Source organism: Aethalodelphis obliquidens, unplaced genomic scaffold, assembly GCF_003676395.1.
Source record: "Aethalodelphis obliquidens isolate GAN/ISIS:26980383/991018 unplaced genomic scaffold, ASM367639v1 scaffold33, whole genome shotgun sequence".
Lineage (NCBI taxonomy): Eukaryota > Metazoa > Chordata > Mammalia > Artiodactyla > Delphinidae > Aethalodelphis > Aethalodelphis obliquidens.
Window position 1 is genome coordinate 8,471,857 of NW_020837977.1, and position 22,546 is coordinate 8,494,402.

The 22,546-nt window shown below is 36.0% G+C and overlaps 1 protein-coding gene across 1 annotated transcript in view; it reads right to left on the reverse strand.

Moving 5' to 3' along the window:
- The window catches only part of PREX2 (phosphatidylinositol-3,4,5-trisphosphate dependent Rac exchange factor 2), a 291,836-nt gene that overhangs the window by 213,671 nt on the left and 55,619 nt on the right, over window positions 1-22,546 (reverse strand). The gene's annotated exons all lie outside the window — the stretch shown is intronic.

Here is a 22,546-nt window from a genome sequence, read left to right on the forward strand (position 1 = left end):
CCACGTCAGGGCACACAGAAGCTTGAAGCAATCTCAAGATACTGCATCAAACAAATGAAAATTAATGTAAGAATTTCATTAAAAAAAAAAGTTCATTTTTGACATGCTATATTTACAAAGATTTAAAAGATTAACAAAACCCAGGATTGTGCATAATATTCCAAAATTATCACCCTCAAGACATTGCTAGTAACAGTATAAAACGGCACAACACTTTTAAGGACAACTTACAATATATCTCAAATTTTTAAGTGGGCATTCCCTTTAACCCAGTAATTCTACTTCTGGGAATTTATCCTAAGAAAATATTCAGACAAGGGGTTTCAGTGTATTGATTACAAAAGTGGAAACCACCTAAATGCCCATAATTAATGGGATCATTTCATATACTATGGTACATGCAAACTACAGAATACTGTGCAAAAGTGTAATCATAAATGGAATGGGATGAAAATTATATATACATATGTGTGTATACAACAGATGTCTATAAAATACTGTTTGGCAAAAAAAATTACTAAACAGCGTACTGGATGTGTGCATACCTATACATACACACTTCCGTGTATATATACATATATATATACACACACACAACTGTATATGTGTGTACATATACGAATATTACACATGTACATAATATATACATATATACACATGGGTAATGTCAGTGTGCGTTCATACTAAGAAAAAATATGTAGCATATACCAAAATGCAAACAGTGACTACCTCCAGGTGATAGGAAGATGACCTTTGTACACTTTCTTTTTGTCAGACTATCTGGCTGTGTGCATGTTGTAACTTCTGTAAAGAAAAATAACAATATTATTTAAAGGAAACAAAACAAATGGGCCACAGATCTCACTCCTAGCTTTAGCTTCAGCGCGATCTTGATTCCTGATTCAATGGGTTCACATTTCAGATTCCATAACTACAAAGCCACATCAGTACTGACAGCCTCAAATGAATGAAAGAATTCAGCTGAATTAAATAAAATAAATATGAAAGTACTGGATGTCGCCTTAACTTTTTTATTGGAAACATGATACAATCTTTTGAAATATTATCTAAAGTTAGGTATAATTTGCAATGGAGAGAGATTTTCGAATTTTCTGACTTTAAGTGCCCATTTTAATTAGTGTTAGTCTAATTTTTAATTTTAGTTTTGTTTTTCTGGAATAGTTTTCCATATACCTATACTAAAAATGCTCCTTAGCTCTTTCTGTTTAGTCTTAAAACAGCACGGTTGCTTTGGTTGCCCAGTTTACATTTCGTATTAACCACGTAGGAAACATAACCTCTCATGCAAGCAAAACTTAAACTTCACTTCTACATGTATAAACCTTATCTTCATAAACTGAACTCAGTCACATTCTGAAACCAACAAATTGAAGACAGGAGGTAGTGAAAATGAATCAAACTAGGAGGTAGAAGGAAACACACAAGCTAATAAAGTAAACTCTATCTTTATCTGACTATTTATCTTCAATCCTCCGTGACAATAGGGAACTTTTTGTTTCTCCGTGACAATAGGGAACTTTTTGTTTAACTGCATAGGAAAGAAAACCTGGAACTTCTTAGCATTTCTAACCAAGCATTTATTTTTCCCAAGAGCCTCATTTTATACAACAGTGAAGGCAGATTTAAGACAGTTTGCCCAGAGGGCAAAATCATGAAAACTGTTTGACATTTTTTACAAAAATGTGTAAGTCTTCCTCTCTGAAGATAAACAACGTGTTCTCAGAATCATCCTTTAACAACCAGAATCTACAGAGTCCTTTCAGACTTTGGTAACTGGGGCATTTAATCTTTCTCCTATCAATCAAGGAAGCATTAATACCCTAGTCACAAAAACACATGAGATTTAATATGTTGTTTTATCTCTGTACTCATCCATTCTCCCTGGTTCAGAATTTCATCAGAATTATATCATCTTCATTCTGATACAAATATATGGAAAATAAGTACCAGAAAATGGCTTTTAATGCCAGTGGTTCTCAAACTTTTCACTGTGTATGACTTGGAGAGCTTCTTCAAATGCAGATTCTCCAGCCTGTCCCCAGAAGGCCTGATTCAGCAGATTGGTTTAGGACCCAGAAATCTGCATTTTGAGCACGTTCCCTAATACACTTGGTCCAGAGACCACAGTCTGATGATCTTTATGTTTATTCTTCCAAAGACTAAAGAAACAGACTGGGAAACAAATAAGTAAGACTCAATGGGAAAAACGGGTTCACTTATTTCACCCTGACTTTCAACTCCAGATCATACTCCCTCTATGTACAGTACCCTCTCGCTCAGCCACTTGGAGTTCCTGATACCTCACCAGAGGACCGTCCTCCCAACAATGAAAATCACAAGCTGGGCTGTGTAAACAGGTGATAATAATCTCTGAAGGCTCGTGAGATGCAGAGCCAGGTGAGCCAGGTAAGACAGCCTAGGTCACCTTTGGAGGAAGGGACCTCCAGCTTGCAGGTGTGTAATTAGCACAGCACACACTCAGCAAACCAGCGCTCCCCTGACGATGATGCTGCACGGTGTGTTCCCAGATATCACTCTAGTCGTGGGCTGCTTTCTTCCCATTCAGAGAGCTCACCTCACCTTCTCTTCAATTTGGTCCACGTTGTTTTCCTCTCAGCAAGAGTTTGATAAAATGTATTAAATGTGATACATTAAAGTTTGAGAAAGCGAAAAATGTCACAAGTTTGCTACCAAGAAATCAAAAGAAGGAAGAAAACTCTTTCAGATATAATAGGAAGAAAACTCTTTCAGATAAAGAAGGAAGAAAACTCTTTCAGATATATAATAGATATAATAGGAAGAAAACTCTTTCAGATACAATAGATATAAAACTCTTTGGCCTTGTCTGTCCATCTGGGCCACTACCAGCTCAAAAGTCAAGTCCATGATGAGCTTTATTCTCAGAATGCATTTGCTTATCTTATAATTTCAGTGTACTAAATGATAATCTTTCTCAACTCATTTTTGTCCTTCCCACTCTTTTCATCAGTCAGGCACACACAGATCACTCTCAAATATCGCACAGATTTTAACAGTTCGCACTTTTAATTCTAGATACCTGATGCCAATCTGAATTTCATATCATACAGGGATTAAACCTTATTACTCCTATAAATATTCTACATTCAGAATGATTTTAGCAGCAACTGTCACCTTGAAACTGTGGCTATTTAATATCAATAGAGATGGATAAATTTTACATATGAAGGATTTAAGAGGAGCCGCCCTATTGCAGGAAAAAGTGTACTCATTTCATGAAAATACGTGGAAAAAATAAGAGTAAATATTTTCCTTTTACCTCTTGAACTTAAAACAATATTATGACATCAAAATTCTTTGGAAGACAGTGTTTTGTTTTGACTTCCTGAGAAAAAAACAAAGTCCTATTAAGTGAAAAAGGCTTGTCATTTGAGTTTGCCTTGAATACCTGGTTGATCATGGCGCCATTTCATTGGAATGGAGAAGTCGAAATGAGGAGTAATTGTTGGAGTGGGAGGGTCAGCTTGTCCTGGCCATGTTGAATTTGCGATGCCTACTGGACACCAATGTAGAGATCTCAAGTAGGGAGGTAGCTGTACTGATCCTGGTTTCTGAGGGGAGCTAGAGGCTGAAGTTAAAGAGTTGAATGTCCCTGGCACAAAGACATAATTCAGGGAAAGTGTTCATAACTCAAGAGAGAAGAGACAGCTGGCCCCAGTTCATTGGAGAAAGTATATAGATAGAGAAGAAAAAAAAGCCCCAGGACATAACCTTGGGGGCACTCCAACATTAAGAGGTCAAGCAGAAGAAGAGAAACTAAGGAAGCCAGTAAGGTAGGAAGGAGCAAAACCAGGAGTATAGTATCACAAAAGCCAACAGAGAGAGGGCTTCAAGAAAGGAGGAGTGGTCAATCACTTTAACAGTGCTGAAAATTCAGGTAAGGTACAAACAGATATGTGACTTGACAACACAAGGTCGGTCACTGGTGATCTTGACCATGGCACTCCCAAATGAATGGATAGAAGGAGAAATGGAAAATAGAAAGATGGAGTCTATAACCACAGAAAACGTTTAAAAGTTTTTAAAGTTTTGCTGAGAGAGGGAGCAGAGATATGGAGGTGAATTTAGAACAAGGAAAAGTTTATTTTTTAAGCTAGAAAATACTAGCTCAATTCATTGTTCGAGTTACATTTTATGTTCCCTTATTATACTTTTGGCAAATCTTTCATAAATTCTCCAGTCCACTGGATCTCACTTTTTCCTGAACACCCATTGAGTCCCAATTTTTTGAGTAGGACTCCTTTATTTAACATAAAAAAAAGTACTAGACATGCATATTGTGGTGTTATGGTCTGTAAATTTAAATACATATTAACTATTAACCACTAAACAAAATTCAATGACAGGCATCGTTCTTGGCAGTGGTTCTTAAACATTTTAATCTCAGGACTCCTTTACACTCTTAAAAATTACGGAGAACCACAAAGAGCTTTTATTTATGTGCATTATTATCTAACAATATTTAATATGTTAGCAACTAAAACTAAGGAAAATTTTAATATTTGCTATCCAAAAAATTCATTTATTTACAAATTTATTTAAAATTAACAATTATAAACCCATTACATGTTAACATATATAACATACTTTTATGAAAAACAGCTATCTTTTCCTAAAAAATTGTAGTACGAAGTATGGTACTATCTCATAAGAATGCAAATTTCTTTAACTTCTGGCTTAATAGAAAATAGGTGACTTCTCAAATGCTTCAATGCATTGTGATATATTGTTTGGAAACGTATTTTCAATGATAGTTGGAAAAGGGAAAAATATGTTCATTGCTATAACATTTTCAGTGAGTTGTGAATATTCTTCTTTAATACAACAACAAACTTCAATAAGTGGTAGTTTCTTAAAGGTAGTCATGATGTGGAATCCGAAACCGTATCAGTGAACTTTTCATACTCTGTTACCTTAAAACCCACTGACCTATCTTGGAATTTGAAGAGACCTTTTAACCATGTTTGATGTTGTACATTTTTTTTTTTTTTTTGCGGTAAGCGGGCCTCTCACTGTTGTGGCCTCTCCCATTGTGGAGCGCAGGCTCAGCGGCCGTGGCTCACGGACCCAGCCCCTGCGCGGCATGTGGGATCTTCCCGGACCGGGGCACGAACCCGTGTCCCCTGCATCAGCAGGCGGACTCTCAACCACTGAGCCACCAGAGAAGCTCAATGTTGTACATTTTTTAATAGTAATTCACTGAGAGTTATGCATATCTTCCAAATATTAACACATTTCATTATTCAATATTTAAAAAACACATCACATTAGTTAATCTCAGTATATCCAACTCATTAGAAAAGTCTTTAAGTGTAAGGAAGCTGCCAAGCTCACAGTGACAGACATAAATGTTCCAAACTCTAAATTCACTTGAATTTATCACCATAAGCAAATACTACCAGTTTTTTTTCTTGCAATGACAGGCTCACTTCATTCTTTTTTGAGAAAATATCTTCCAAATACCCAAATACCCCAAATCTGAAACCACAGTTCATCCCACAGCTGCTGTTTCAAGTAAATATGATGTTCCACAGCAACTCAAACAATCACACCCAGTCTTTCCCTGGAGACAACCATAACACTTGCATATGCAGCAAAGTACCTAGCTATATCTCCCATCTCATCTCACAGAATATTAAACAGATGTGCTTAAGAGTCAAGATTTAATAAAATTAATAATTTTTACAGCTTTATCCAGAACATTCTTCAATGCAACCGGCATTCCCAACCACCCACACGAGTGGGTGACAGTGAAGTATACAGTGACAACTAGTACAGTTTCGTGCCACTGCGCTGACTCACGCTAAAGCACTGGCAGCTTTACACATCATTGCTTTGCACCATTAGTGCAAACATCAACACACAAACAGGTGAAAACAGAATTACAACTTACCAGATCACAAACGCCTGAGCTGAAATGTTTGCCAGAAGCAGTACAGGTTAGGAGATCCTGAACTGTAACTGACAAATTATTGAAGGCTCAGTATGGACAAGTCTGAGGACTAAAACTCCAGGGAGACACAGTCAAAGGAGGGAGGGGAGGGCTCACACTTTTGTGAGTTTTACCTCCAGGAGCTTTACCAGTTTCTCACAGTGAATATCAGAGTGAAATCTTCTCCTGTGCCCACAGAGGGAGGGGAAAAGTAACCATTTTGAAATACATCAGAGCATTCTGTTCTTCTTAATGAGGCCTGCTCAAGAAGAAACTATTTTACGGGAGTCTACACTATTGGGGTTATAGCAGAGCCTAATTGAACTGTGGGAAGAGAAATGCTGACTTCTGCCTGCTCTAGTCTTCCAGATGGGAAAAGAAAAATACTCAACCCTCACTTACACTTGCCAACTTTTTCCATATAAGGAGGGGGGACTACTGAGAAAAATTGGTGAAGGTCACAGCTCAGGGACACAGGCTCACCAAAAGACTTAATCATAAGACTAAAGAACACTTCCCATCCCCCCACATCTTACTTACCACACACTAAAGGCCTATTTACCAGAGTTCCTTTCACATAGTACATCATGTCTGGCTTTCAACCAAAAATTACAAGGCATACTAAAAGACAAAAAAAGCAGATAGAAGAGACAGAGCAAGCGTCAGAACCAGACTCAGATATGGCAGAGATGTTGGAATTATCAGACCAGGAATTTCAAACAACAAACAACTAATATGCTAAGGGTTCTGCTGAAAAAAGTAGACAACATGCAAGAACAGATGGACAATGAAAGCAGAGAGATGGAAATTCTAAGAAAAGATCAAAAAGAAATCCTAGAGATTTTTTTCAAACTGTAACATAAATGAAGAATGCCTTTGATGGGCTCATTAGAGACTCGAGTAAAGAATCACTGACTTTGAGGATATGGCAATAGAAACTTCCAAAACTGAAAAGCAAAGGAAAAAAAAAAAAAGACTGAAAGAAATGGGATAGAATATCCAAAAACTCCACAGTTCTCCACAATGACATATGGTATAATATATACATAATGGGAATAACAGAAGGAAAAGAGAGATGAGAGAACAGAAGAAATATTCAAACAATAATGACCAAGAATTTCCCCAAATTCATGTCAGATACCAAACCACAGATTCAGGAAGGTCAGAATACCAAACAAGATAAATGCCCCCAAAACCCCACAATTAGACATATATTCAAACTGAAAAAAATCAAAGATTAAAAGAAAATCTTGAAAGAGCCAGAGGAAAAAAACACCTTACTTACAGAGGAACAAAGAAAAGAATTACATTTGACTTTTCCTCAGAAACCATGCCAGCAAGAAGAGAATGAAGTGAAATATTTAAAGTGTTGGGAGAAAAAAAATCACCAACCTAGAATTCTGTACCCTGTGAAACTATACTTCAAAAGTGAAGGGGAAATAAAAACTCTCAGATAAACAAAAATGGAGTGGTAGACCTGTCTTGCAAGAAAGAGTAAATGTTATTAAAACAGAAGGCAAATGATATGGGTCAAAAATTTGGATGTACATAAAAAAAGAAAAAAAAATCAGAGAGAAGCAATAAATGACGGGAAAATAGAAACTTTTATTTTTCTTATTCTAAATTGATCTAAAAGAGAAAAGTTTGTTGAAAAGAATAACAGCAACAATGTATTCAATTATGTATGTATATGTGTGTGTATACATACACATGCTTATGTATTCTTATGTACAAGTGACATGAATGACAGCAATGATACAAGGAAGAAGAAGGAGGTATTAGGAATATTTTGTTATTATAAGGTACTTGCACTACCCATGAAGAGTTATAGTGTTATTTGAAGGTGTACTTGAATCACTTGTAAAAGCATATTGCAAACTCTAAGGCAACCACTAAAAAAAAAGTTTAAAAAGAAGTATAATTGATATACTAAGAAAAGAGAGAAAATGGAATCAATTAGATGCTCAATTAAAGCCACAGAAAGAATGGAAGACAAAAACAGAAAAAAGGGCAATAAATAGAAAACAGTAAAAAATATGGGAGATATTAATCCAACTATATCAAGAATCACACTGAATGTCAAGGGTCTAGATACACCAATTAAAAGAGGTTGTCAGAGTGGATCAAAAAACAATTCCCAACTCTACATTGTCTAAAAGAAACCGACTGTAAATATAAAAACACATACAGATTGAGAAAAGGGATGGTAAAAGATATACTATGCTAACATTAATCAAAACAAAGCAGAAGAAGCTATATTAATTTCTGACAGAGCAGATGTCAAAAGCAAGACGAGTTCTCAGAGATAATTAAAAAGATGTCAATTCTCCAAGAACACATAACAACCCTTAACATGTATGTGTCTAACAAGAGCATCAAAATACATGAGGCAAAAACTGATAGAACTGCAAGGAGAAATAGATGAGTCCACTATCATTGTTGGGGACTTAATTTTTTATCAGAAGTGAAAATATCCAGCAGGCAGAAAATCAGTAAGACATAGCTAAACTCAACAACATTATCAATTAGCTGGATATAATGGACATCAATTAACTATATCCAACTACGCAGAAAATACATTCTTCTCAAGCTCACATGGAATATTGACCAAAACAGAGCATATTCTGGGGGATAAAACACATCCTAACAAATCTAAAAGAATAGATATCATAAAATATCTGCTCAGACCACAATGGAACTAATTAAACTAGAAATCAATAATAGATAGAAGACCCCCAAATGCATGGATATTAAACAATACACTTCTTAATAACACATAGGTCAAATAAGAAGTCTCAAGAGAAATATGAAAACATTCCAAAAAAAATGAAAATACAGCTCACCAAAATTTGTCGGATGCAGCAAAAGAAGTGCTTAGAGGGACATTTATAGCATTGAGTGCATACATTAGAAAAGAAGAAAGATTTGGACTTCCCTGGTGGTCCAGTGATTAAGACTCCGTGCTTCCACTGCAGGGAGCATGGGTTCAATCCCTGGCCAAGGAAATTCCACATGCCATGCGATGCAGCCAAAAAGGAAAAAAAGAAAGAAAGAAAAGAAAAGAAGAAAGAATTAAATCAATCATCTAAGCTTTTGCTTAGGAAAGAAGAGCAAACTAAATCCAAAGTCAGCAAAAGGAAAAAATAATAAAAATTAGAGAAGAAATCAGGAAAACTTAAAACACAAATCAACAGCAAAACTCAACAAAACCAAAAGCTGGTTCTTTGCAAAGATAAATAATATTGATAAGCCTCTAGTCAGATTAATGAGAGAGAGAGAGAGTAGAGATGTAAATTACTAGTATCACAAATGAAAAATACAACATTATCACAGATCCCATGGACATAAAAAGGATAATAATGGAATATTATGAAAAACATTATGACCACAAATGATAACTTAGGTGAAATGGATCAATTCCTTGACAGACATGATCTGCCAAAATTCACACAAAAAGAAATACAATTTAAATAGGACTATATCTATTTAAAGGAACTGAATCAATATTTAATAACCTTCCAAAATAGAAAGCACCAGACCAAACGAGTCCACTAGTGAATTCTATGAAACATTTAAGGGAGAAATTATATCAATTCTCTGGAGTGTCTTTCAGAAGACTAAAGTAGAAGAAATACTTCCTAACTTGTTCTGTGAGGCCAGCATCCCTAATACCAAAATCAGACAAAGATTTCACAGGAAAACTACAGACCAATATCACTCACAAACTAGATTCCAAAATCCTAAACAAAATATTAACAAATAAAATCCGAAAATGTATAAAAAGAATTGTACACCACAGGCAAGTGGGATAATCCCAGATATGCAAAGCTGGTTCAACATTTGAAAATAAACTAATGTAATCCATCACATCAATAGTATAAAAATAAAAACCAGGGCTTCCCTGGTGGCACAGTGGTTGAGAGTCCACCTGCCGATGCAGGGGACATGGGTTCATGCCCTGGTCTGGGAAGATCCCACATGCCGCGGAGCGGCTGAGCCTGTGAGCCATGGGCGCTGAGCCTTCGTGCCCGGAGCCTATGCTCCACAACGGGAGAGGCCACAACAGTGAGAGGCCCGCGTACCGCAAAAAAAAAAAAAAAAAAAAGAAAAGAAAAACCATATGGTCATAACAATAAATGCATAAGATGCATCTGACAAAATCTAACAGCCATTCACAAAAAATGCTCTCAGCAAACTAAGAACAGAGGAGAACATCCTCGACATTACAGAAAGTCTTTGAAAACCCTACAGCTATCATTATACACAATGGTGAGAAACTAGAAGCTTTCACTAAAAAACAAAACAAACAAACAAATATAACAAAACAGAAAAAGACTTACACATACAGAGAACAAACTAGTGGTTACCAGAGGGGAGCGGGGTGGGGAAAGGGCAAAACAGGTTAAGGGAATTAAGAGGTACTAAATAAATAAGTCACAGGGATGTAATGTACAGCACATGGGATATAGTCAATATTTTATAATAACTTTGTATGGTGTGTAATATATAAAAATATTCAATCACTATGGTGTACACCTGAAACTAATATAATATTATAAGTCAACTATACCACAATAACTAAAAAATTAAAATAAGTTTTAAAAAGAAGAAACAAGAAGCATTCCCACTAACATCAGGAACAACACAAGGATGTCTCCTCTTACCACTCCTGTTCAGCACTGTATGGAATTCCTAGCTAATGCAAGACCAAAAAAAGGAAATGAAAGGCATATAGATTGGAAAGAAAAAATGAATTTGCCTTTGTTTGCAAATGTATAATTGTCTATGTAGAAAATCCAAAAGAATTAACCAAAAAACTGCCACAACAAATAAGCAATTATAGCAAGGTTGTAGGACACAAGGTTAATATATATACAAAAGTCAATCACTTTTCTATGTACCAACAATGAACAAGTGGAATTTGACATTGAAAACCCAATACTTGTACATTAGCACCTCCAAAATTAAATACTTAGGAACAAATCTAACAAAATGTGTACAACATCTATATGAGGAAAACTACAGAACTCCGAATAAAAAATATCAAAGAAGAATTAAATATTCCACATTCATGGATAGGAAGAGTCAATAACGTCAGGATGTTAGTTCTTTCAACTTGACCTGTAGATTTAACACCATTCCAAATAAATTCCAGCAACTTATTTTGTGAATCTCAATGATTCTAAGTTTATCTGGAGAGATAAAAGACACAGAATAGACAATACTGAAGAAGAATAAAATCAGAGAACTGACGTTACTTGACTTCAAGGCTCACTATAAAGCTACAGTAATCAAAAGAGTGTTGTATTGGCAGAAGAATAGACAAACAGATCAATGGAACCCAACAGAGGCCCCAGAACTAGACTCACACAAATACAGTCAACTGATCTTTGACAAAGGAGCAAAGGCAAAAAATGGAGAAAGAACAATCCATTCAACAGACGGCTCTGGAACAACTGTATATCCACATGCAAATTAAAAAGAAGCAGCAGCAGCTAGACATGGACCTTACATCTTTCAGAAAAGTTGACTCAAAATAAATCATAGACCTAAATGCAAAATGCAAAGCTAGAAGATAACATAAGAGAAAATATAGTTGACCTTGGGTAGGGTGATGACTTTTTTAGATACAACAAAGGCATGATCTATGTAAGAAATAACTGATAAATTGGACTTCATTAAAATTAAAATTTCTGCTCTGTGAATGATAAGATAATGAGAAGACTAGCCACAAGCAGGGAGAAAATATATGCCAAAGATATATATGATGAAAGACTGTTACCCAAAATATACAAAGAACTCTTAAAACTCGACAAAAAGAAAATGAACAACCAGATACTTAAAATGGGCAAAAGAATTGAACAGATACCTCACCAAAGATATGTAGGTGACAAATAAGCGTATAAAAAGATGCTCAAATCTTATGTTATTAGGCAATTGAAAATTAAAACGACAACAATTGAGATACCACTACACACTTACTAGAAAGGACAAAATCCAAAGTACTGACAACACCAAAGGCTGGTGAGAACGTGGAGCAATCAGGAATTCTCATTCACTGCTGGTGGGAATGCAAAATGGTACAGCCACGCATGGGCATCCATCGCTCTACAAACCATCAAAAAAAAAAAAAAATATATATATATATATGCGCCACATCTGGATTATTCAGGTGCCTAAAGAGATCATAATGATACCTAAATAGCATTTCACAAAATCCAGTGAAAGCCCTTTTTTAAAAAAAATTTATTTATTAGTTATTTATTTTGGCTGTGTCGGGTCTTAGTTGCGGCACATGGGATCTTCTTAGTTGTGGCACGCGGGATCTTTAGCTGCAGTTCTTAGTTGCGGCACGTGGACTCAGTTGCGGCAGGCGTGCAGGATCTAGTTCCCCAACCAGGGATCGAACCCTGACCCCCTGCATTGGGAGCACAGAGTCTTACTCACTGGACCACCAGGGAAGTCCCCAGTGAAAGCCCTTTGAATGTTCTTTTCTTATGATTCAGACCCAAAAGGATTTGTTGTGTCATAATTGTTGAGGACTGTTTAATACCTGCTCAATTTCGCATCAAAAGATGTTTTACTCTCTTTCAGAACAACTATTAATTCAAAGTGAACATCATCACCATCTGAGAGCCTAGGTGAAGATAATTTTTCATCATACCATCCAGATTTTTTAAACTCCTTTGGCCGAAACTTCTCCCAGGATTTGAGGATAATTAAAACATTATTTAGTGTCTTCTATTTGTCTTCAGCACGCCAAAGGCAGCATGATGAACCGTGATCTTCAGGAGTTTTCAAGGAAAGAATTCATCTTTGTCAGCAGCTAATTAGTGCACTAACTACACACAAGACACACAATTTTAAAGGTGTTTAACAGTTAGGTGGCTGGAAAGTCAAATGGACAGAAGATGAAAGAGAAATCAGAATCATTCTCAATGCAATTATAGTCATGTGTAAAACTATTAAAAATAAAAGTGAAAATTTAGGAAATTTATTGAGATGGTTACAATAAAAACTACAATAAATGCAAACATTTCTGAAGTGTGCCATTTGTTAATTTTTAAAGTTTTGCTAAGTTTTCGTTAAGTTTTTTAAAATTTTTGCTTATGTTTTTGTGATTCTGATTCCCACATCTCATCTCACAGTTGAGCCTGTAAAGATAGGTATATTGGAGCTGTCTTTCTGGGATATTTAACTTCCATTGACCTAAGACAATGAGTTAGTCTAAAGCAGAGATCGAGAACAGTAGCGGTATTTTTTTTTAGTAGAGGTATTTTTAAACATAGCACAGAGTGGTTAAAACATTGATTCAACTGCTAACGTTTAAAGAAGTAACAGCATTCACATAAAAGTGACTATAGTCTCTCTTCAAACACTAGGGAAAAATCAACACAGGTCTCACATTCCTGAATGGTTACAATGGGCTAGAGCAAAGGCAGCCACAAGTTTTCATTTGCTTCAGTCACCACTATTCCTTATTATCCCTACACCAAAGTGAAACGTTACCTGTTATTTATTTTTACACTAATGTTGTTATCATTCTTACACAAAAATCCATTTTATTCATGTTTGTGACTTAGAAATTTCCACAGCCATTTCAGTTTTCAGCCCATAGTCTTGAGGTTTTGCAATGGCCCTTTTGGCTCTGATAAATTTTTAATCCTGATCGTTCCAGACTTCTAAGTTTTAAAATAGCATTTGATCTTAAAGTATTTGAGTGAAAAAGTACTCCCAAGATAAGAGAGACATAAAAACCTTAAATAGGAAAACTAAGAAAACTTAACACCTAGTTGCTTAACACCTAGTTTTTCAAAGAATTCGGAATCAAGTTAGATGCTAATTCTTAGAAGTGATATTTTCTACAGACAACTCTGCAAACCATGTCTACAGCTAGTTTTCTCAAAGACTGAAAAAACTCTAAGTCCTTTATTTTAAACTATTAATTTTTTAAAATAAAGTGACTTTTGGGGCAATAAACTCTTCTTGGCTTAGACATTCTAATAAGTATCATTTGATTTCTAATGATCTTCTGTTCTTTGTATTGTTTTGGGTGACGGATCTCTCCAGAATAGTCAGGGATACACCAAACTTTAGGGAGAAATCAACTAAATAAAGTAAATAAGATTAAGAAACACCCAATGACTACAGTCAGCTGTTTTGAAACCCCTCAAAATTAACCCTCCATGTTCCCCCCCTAACCCACCTGCAAACAGCTGCCCACATACCTAAACAGACACAGGATGCCTCCTAGATGTGGAGTTCAGCCCTATGGTTAGCATCTATGAAGGAAAAGGCTCTAAGCTTCAGTTTCCTCACTCAGTAAATCAGGTTAATAATAATAATATCTATCTTTGGGACAGATGAAGAACTTTTGCACAGGTCATTTTTGTTGGCACTTGGACAGTGCTAGTGCCTAATTTGGACCAAATAAATGTTAGCCAGCCAACACCACTGATGAACATAGATACAAAAATCCTCAACAAAATATTAGCAAACAGAATCCAACAGCACATTAAAAGGATCATACACCATGATCAAGTGCGGTTTATCCCAGGAAAGTAAGGATTCTTCAATATATGCAAATCAATCAATGTGATAAACCATATTAACAAGTTGAAGAATAAAAACCATACGATCATCTCAATAGATGCCGAGAAAGCTTTCGACAAAATTCAACACCAATTTATGATAAAAACGCTCCAGAAAGTAGGCATAGAGGGAACTTTCCTCAACATAATAAAGGCCATATATGACACACCCAGAGCCAACATCATTCTCAATGGTGAAAAACCGAAACCATTTCCACTAAGATCAGGAACAAGACAAGGTTGCCCACTCTCACCACTATTATTCAACATAATTTTGGAAGTTTTAGCCACAGCAATCAGAGAGGAAAAAGAAATAAAAGGAATCCAAATTGGAAAAGAAGAAGTAAAGCTGTCACTGTTTGCAGATGACATGATACTATACATAGAGAATCCCAAAGATGCTACCAGAAAACTACTAGAGCTAATCAATGAATTTGGTAAAGTAGCAGGATACAAAATTAATGCACAGAAGTCTCTTGCATTCCTATACACTAATGATGAAAAACCTGAAAGAGAAATTAAGGAAACACTCTCATTTACCACTGCAACCAAAAGAATAAAATACCTAGGAATAAACCTACCTAAGGAGACAAACGACCTGTATGTAGAAAACTATAAGACAATGATGAAAGAAATTAAAGATGATACAAACAGATGGAGAGATATACCATGTTTTTGGGTTGGAGGAATCAACACTGTGAAAAAGATTATACTACTCAAAGCAATCTACAGATTCAGTGCAATCCCTATCAAACTACCAATGGCATTTTTCACAGAACTAGAGCAAAAAATTTCACAATTTGCATGGAAGCACAAAAGACCCTGAATAGCCAAAGCAATCTTGAGAAAGAAAAATGGAGCTGGAGGGATCAGGCTCCCTGACTTCAGACTATACTACAAAGCTACAGTAATCAAGACACTATGGTACTGGCACAAAAACAGTACCAGTAAATCAGTGAAACAGGATATAAAGCCCAGAGATAAACCCATGCACATATGGTCACCTTATCTTTGATAAAGGAGGCAAGAATGTAAAATGGAGAAAAGACAGCCTTTTCAACAAGTGGTGCTGGAAAAACTGGACAGCTACATGTAAAAGAATGAAATTACGGCTTCCCTGGTGGCGCAGTGGTTGAGAGTCCGCCTGCCGATGCAGGGGATGCGGGTTCGTGCCCTGGTCTGGGAGGATCCCGCATGCTGCGGAGCGGCTGGGCCCGTGGGCCATGGCCGCTGTGCCTGCATGTCTGGAAGCCTGTGCTCCGCAGCAGGAGAGGCCACAGCAGTGAGAGGCCCACGTACCACAAAAAAAAAAAAAAAAAAAAAGAATGAAATTAGATCACTCCCTAACACCATACAAAAAAATAAACTCAAAATGGATTAAAGATCTAAATGTAAGAACAGACACTATAAAACTCTTAGAGGAAAGTATCGGAAGAAGACTGTTTGACATAAATCGCAGCAAGATCCTTTTTGACCCATTTCCTAGAGAAATGGAAATAAAAACAAAAATAAACAAGTGGGACCTAATGAAGCTTAAAAGCTTTTGCATAGCAAAGGAAGCAATAAAAAAGACGAAAAGACAACTCTCAGAATGGGAGAAAATATTTGCAAATGAAGCAACTAACACAGGATTAATCTCCAAAATATACAAGCAGCTCATGCAGCTCAAGGTCAAAAAAACAAACAACCCAATCCAAAAATGGGCAGAAGATCTAAATAGACATTTCTCTAAAGAAGATATACAGATTGCCAACAAACACATGAAAGGATACTCAACATCACTAATCATTAGAGAAATGCAAATCAAAACTACAGTGAGGTATCACCTCACACTGGTCAGAGTCATCAAAAAATGTACAAACAATAAATGCTGGAGAGGGTGTGGAGAAAAGGGAACCCTCTTGCACTGTTGGTGGGAATGTAAATTGATGCAGCCACTATGGAGAACAGTATGGAGGTTCCTTAAAAAACTAAAAATAGAACTACCATACGACCCAGCAATCCCAGTACTTGGCATATACCCTGAGGAAACCATAATTCAAAAAGAGTCATGTACCACAATGTTCACTGCAGCACTATTTACAATAGCCAGGACATGGAAGCAACCTAAGTGTCCATCAACAGATGAATGGATAAAGAAGATGTAGCACATATACACAATGGAATATTACTCAGCCATAAAAAGAAACGAAACTGTGTTATTTGTAGTGAGGTGTATAGACCTAGAGCCTGTCATACAGAGTGAAGTAAGTCAAAAAGAGAAAAATACCACATGGCAACACATATTTATGGAATCTAAAAAAAAAAAAAAAAAAAGGTTCTGAACAACCTAGGGGCAGGACAGGAATAAAGATGCAGATATAGAGAATGGACCTGAGGACACGGGGAGGGGAAAAGGTAAGCTGGGAAGAAGTGAGAGAGTGGCACTGACATATATACACTACCAGATGTAAAACAGATAGCTAGTGGGAAGCAGCCGCATAGCACAGGGAGATCAGCTCAGTGTTTTGTGACCACCTAGAGGGGTGGGATAGGGAGGGTGGGAAGGAGACGCAAGAGGGAAGGGATATGGGGATATATGTATACGTATAGCTGATTCACTGTTATAAAGCAAAAAGTAACACACCACTGTAAAGCAATTATACTCCAATAAAGATGTTTTTTAAGAAAAGAAACTACTGATATTAGGGGATATTTGTCGTTTTGCAGTAGTTGAGAAAATTTTCTGCATCTTGGTGGATATGTAACAAAACTCATAAAGTTTGAATAGACATTAGCTTTTTCTTTGTTAGTTTACATATCCCAGGTCAGAACAGGATGCATAAAATATTTTTTAGTTATCATAACTTTTTTCTTTTTCCTGGAAGGAATGTTTTCTTCTTTACCTGCACCCAAATTGCCTCATGAATATTCAACTGTTGACAGCACTGCAAGCCAATAACCATGGAAATGAACTCATTAATAACAGTTTGGTGGCTCTTATTTGCCTTATGAAGTATGTAGAAGGAATTATGATATTCCTATTTCATTTTCTTCTTGGTTTTTGAAATATAATGGGATTACTGATAATAATGTTACCCCATATTTTCACAGTCGAGTTTATTTTTCTCCTACTTCTTGAATGTATAAGTAAATGCTTTCAGATATTTGTTTTCTTACAGATTGTTAATATAATTTTATGAAGAAAATTATGAATAGAAATTATGAATGGTTAAAAACCATTTTAAAATGTTAAAATATTTTACGTATTTATACAGACACAATACCTATTCCTCTTATTAGTGCATTGATTAAAACTTGCTGGGTGGATATTGTAAAAATGAATGATTCTTCTTGAAGGTCCTATTTCACAGATTAAGTATGCTGTAATTAAGAAAGCATCTGGCAAGTGTATTTGGTGATAGAAAATGAAATAGAAAAAAAGTAGTAATAATGGCAAACAGTTATGTATTGGTCCTTGATGTGCTGGTTGCTTTAATATATTAATTTATTTAGTCTTTACAACAAGTCTGTAAGAGTGGATGCCATATTACTCTCATTTTACAAATATGGAGACAGCCTCAGAGGGGTAAAGGTGATCGTGAGATGTCACACATCTAGTAATTAGCAGAGTTGCGATTTGAACCCAGGCAGACTGGCTCCAGAGTTCAAGCTCTTAACTGCATTACATTCTTATCTTCTATTATATTTTGCCAAACAGGATTACCCACAGTCTGAACACCTGTGCATTCTTTCCCCGTTGATTTAAAGTACCACTGGTATTTTAAATACTCAATTCCCTCCTACTTGGGATTTTTCTGGATTCTCTTCTGTTCCATTAATCTACTTGTCTATATTAGCCCAACACTAACCATTTTTATTACTATACATTAATTCTTTTTAGGAATAGAGTTGGAGTAGAATGAAAAAAAGAAAAGGAAAGAAAACTGCTAAGGAGTGAATGGTCTATTAAATATTGGGGCATGAGAAAAGGAGAGAAGGGGAAATTGTAAGTCAGAAGTGCAATGGGATGTTGAAAAGTCATATGTGTTTTAAGGATAAGAGTGGACAATTTTAGAATCAGTTTTAGAAGGTCAAGTAGATATACAAATTTCTCAATAAAATTTTTCTTTACATTAGTTGAAACAAATATTTATTATGAAGAGAATTTAAAAATCTTTCTTTTGTACCTCATGGGGTCGCACAGTGAGCTAGATCCGCCTGTGAGAAAAAAGAGGGGGGTAGGTGTCAGGCAGAGACGGATCTTCCAGTTGGGATCCTCATTCATTTCTCTGGGTTGTTTTCCAGCATTAAGTACTTTTCCTTCCCCCACTGCTTACATTTCCTTTTCATGGGAATTGAATTCTCTCTTAATGACTTAAACAGGAATAGTGTTCTGCACTTTAAATTCGGGAAATGACAACTTTCCTGTGCCAGAGAAAAATCTGTGCTTGAGAATATTATCTATATAATGTGCTTTGTACTTCCCGCTTAGCCTTTTCTTTCATTGTGCTTTTTTTTTTGAGTTATCTGACATCCATGTCAATTCCTGAACAGCACAATATGAAGTATTATACTGGAGACACAATAGTCTGCTGGCATCTCTGAATAAATATTTGTATAATATTAAAAATGGCAATTTAGCCGACATTTATTACGGGAAAATTTCACAATTATGTTCATGTAAGCTCACGAACTGCCTTTCAGAAATTTCTTTTATCCCATGTTGATCACCAACTGACACCACGACACATACTTTTATCTGAAATGCCACCCAGAATTGTGGGATATTTGAAAATCTTTATTTTTTTGTTGTAATTCTGAACGTATAGAAAAGTTCATTATTTTCATCTGACTTTAAGCTCTTTTATCAATACAAACATTATGATTTGTGAATTATGAAGGCATAGATTTTAATTTAAATTTTGCAACCTAGCCTAATACATTATCTTTGTTGAATAATTCTATTTGTGCTCTAAAGGGTTGATAGCATCTAGAAGAGCTAAGGCAACTTCAAGAATATTAGTCTTCTTTTTTATACCTGACTCTTCTGTAGGTGTTTTCAGATTGCCTGACAGCTTACTGCATCAGCCTGTGTGATTCTTCTCCACACCCAGATCAAGGAGCAGCTCACTGAAATCAAAGCGGTGGTCTAGCCATGCTCCATATACATTGTTTAATGTTTATGAATACCTTGTGTTCTAAGTCCTCTCAAGGATTATGGAGATCAGCTCCAGCCTTTATTAACACCGTATAGTTTGATCTTGAATTGATTTTTTTTCTACCTTCCATTTGATAATTTTTAAATTTCTGGAATGTTTAGAAAACATGAATAGAGAGATTGACATGAACCACATTTGAGGGCCAGCCTGGAATCCGGAGTAGAAGAGATCCAGTACAATTTGACAATATGCAATATATATGTATATATTAGATTTTCCCCCTATGAGTTCCTTGAGTTATTTGTTTTAAAATCAACGAATTCTTCCAAAGTTAGAGTTAGTTGGATCGACTCACTATTAATAGAGGAGCAGAGAGGGGGAGGGAGGGGCCTTACCCTTTACTTCTGTTCTCTCGTATTAATTAAAACCAGAGTAGAAGGATGATACAAATGAAATTATTCACAAAACAGAAACAGACTCACAGACATAGAAAATAAACTTATGATTACCAAAGGGGAAAGCGGCAGAAGGGATAAATTAGGAGTTTGGGATTAACAGATACACACTACTATGTATAAATTAGATAAACAACAAGGACCTACTGCATACCAGAGGAGACAATATTCAATATCTTATAATAACATAATGGAAAAGAATCTGAAATATATACATAATATATATGTATGTATAACTGAATCACTTTGCTGTACACCTGAAACACTGTAAATCAACTATAATTCAATTAAAAAAATGAAAACAAAAACATGGTAGAAGTAAGAGAACTGTGGCAGTACTTGTAGTACTCGTAGCAGAAATGCCAGCTAACACTGTTTTTTTCTTTAACATCTTAATTGGAGTATAACTGCTTTACAGTGTTGTGTTAGTTTCTGCTATATAACAAAGTGAATCAGCTTTACATATACATATGTCCCAATATACCCTACTTCTTGCGTCTCCCTCTCACCCCTCTAGGTGGTCACAAAGCACCAAGCTGATCTCCCTGTGCTATGCGGCTGCTTCCCACTAGCTATCTATTTTACATTTGGTAGTATATGTATGTCAGTGCTACTCTCTCACTTCGTCCCAGCTTACCCTTCCCCCTCCCCGTGTCCTCAAGTCCATTCTCTATATCTTCATCTTTATTCCTGCCTTGCCCCTAGATTCTTCAGAACCATTTTGTTGTTGTTGTTTAGATTCCATATATATGTGTGAGCATACAGTATTTGTTTTTCTCTTTCTGACTTACTTCACTCTGTATGACAGTCTCTAGGTCCATCCACCTCACTACAAACAAGTCAATTTCATTTCTTTTTACAGCTGAGTAATATTCCATCGTGTATATGTGCCACATCTTCGTTATCCATTCATCTGTCGATGGACACTTAGGTTGCTTCCATGTCCTGGCTATTGTAAACAGAGCTGCAATGAACATTGTGGTACATGACTCTTTTTGAATTATGGTTTCCTCAGGGTATATACCCAGTAGTGGGATTGCTGGGTAATATGGTAGTTCTATTTTTAGTTTTTTAAGGAACCTCCATACTGTTCTCCATAGTGGCTGTACCAATTTACATTCCCACCAACAGTGCAAGAGGGTTCCCTTTTCTCCACACCCTCTCCAGCATTTATTGTTTGTACATTTTTGGATGATGGCCATTCTGACCAGTGTGAGGTGCTACCTCATTGTACTTTTGATTTGCATTTCTCTAATGATTAGTGATGTTGAGCATCCTTTCATGTGTTTATCGGCAATCTGTATATCTTCTTTGGAGAAATGTCAATTTAGGTCTTCTGCCCATTTGGGTTGTTTGCTTTTTTTGCTATTGAGCTGCTTGTATATTTTGGAGATTAATCCTGTGTTAGTTGCTTCATTTGCAAATATTTTCTCCCATTCTGAGGGTTGCCTTTTCATCTTGTTTATGGTTTCCTTTGATGTGTAAAAACTTTTAAGTTTCATTAGATCCCATTTGTTTATTTTTGCTTTTATTTCCCTTTCTCTAGGAGATGGGTCAAAAAGGATCTCGCTGTATTTATGTCATAGAGTGTTCTGCCTATGTTTTCCTCTAAGAGTTTTATAGTGTCTGGCGTTACATTTAGGTCTTTAATCCATTTGAGTTTATTTTTGTGTATGGTGTTAGGGAGTGTTCTAATTTCATTCTTTTACATGTAGCTGTCCAGTTTTCCCAGCACCACTTATTGAACAGGCTGCCTTTTCTCCACTGTACATTCTTGCATCCTTTAACACAGATAAGATGAGCATATGTGTGTGGGTTTATCTCTGGGCTTTCTATCCTGTTCCATTCACCCATTGGTACTGTTTTTGTGCCAGTACCATACTGTCTTGATTACTGTAGCTTTGTAGTTGAGTCTGAAGTGAGGGAGCCTGATCCCTCCAGCTCCGTTTTTCTTTCTCAAGATTACTTTGGCTATTTGGGGTCTTTTGTGCTTCCATGCAAATTGTGAAATTTTTTGTTCTAGTTCTGTGAAAAATGCCATTGGTACTTTGATAGGGATTGTACTGAATCTGTAGATTGCTTTGGGTAGTATAGTCATTTCCACAATGTTGATTCTTCCAATCCAAGAACATGGTATATCTCTCCATCTATTTGTATCATCTTTAATGTCTTTCATCAATGTCTTATAATTTTCTGCATACAGGTCTTTTTTCTTAGGTAGGTTTATTCCTAGATATTTTATTCTTTTTGTTGCAGTGGTAAATGGGAGTGTTTCCTTAATTTCTCTTTCAGATTTTTCATCATTAGTGTATAGGAATGCAAAAGACTTCTGTGCATTAATTTTGTATCCTGCTACTTTACCAAATT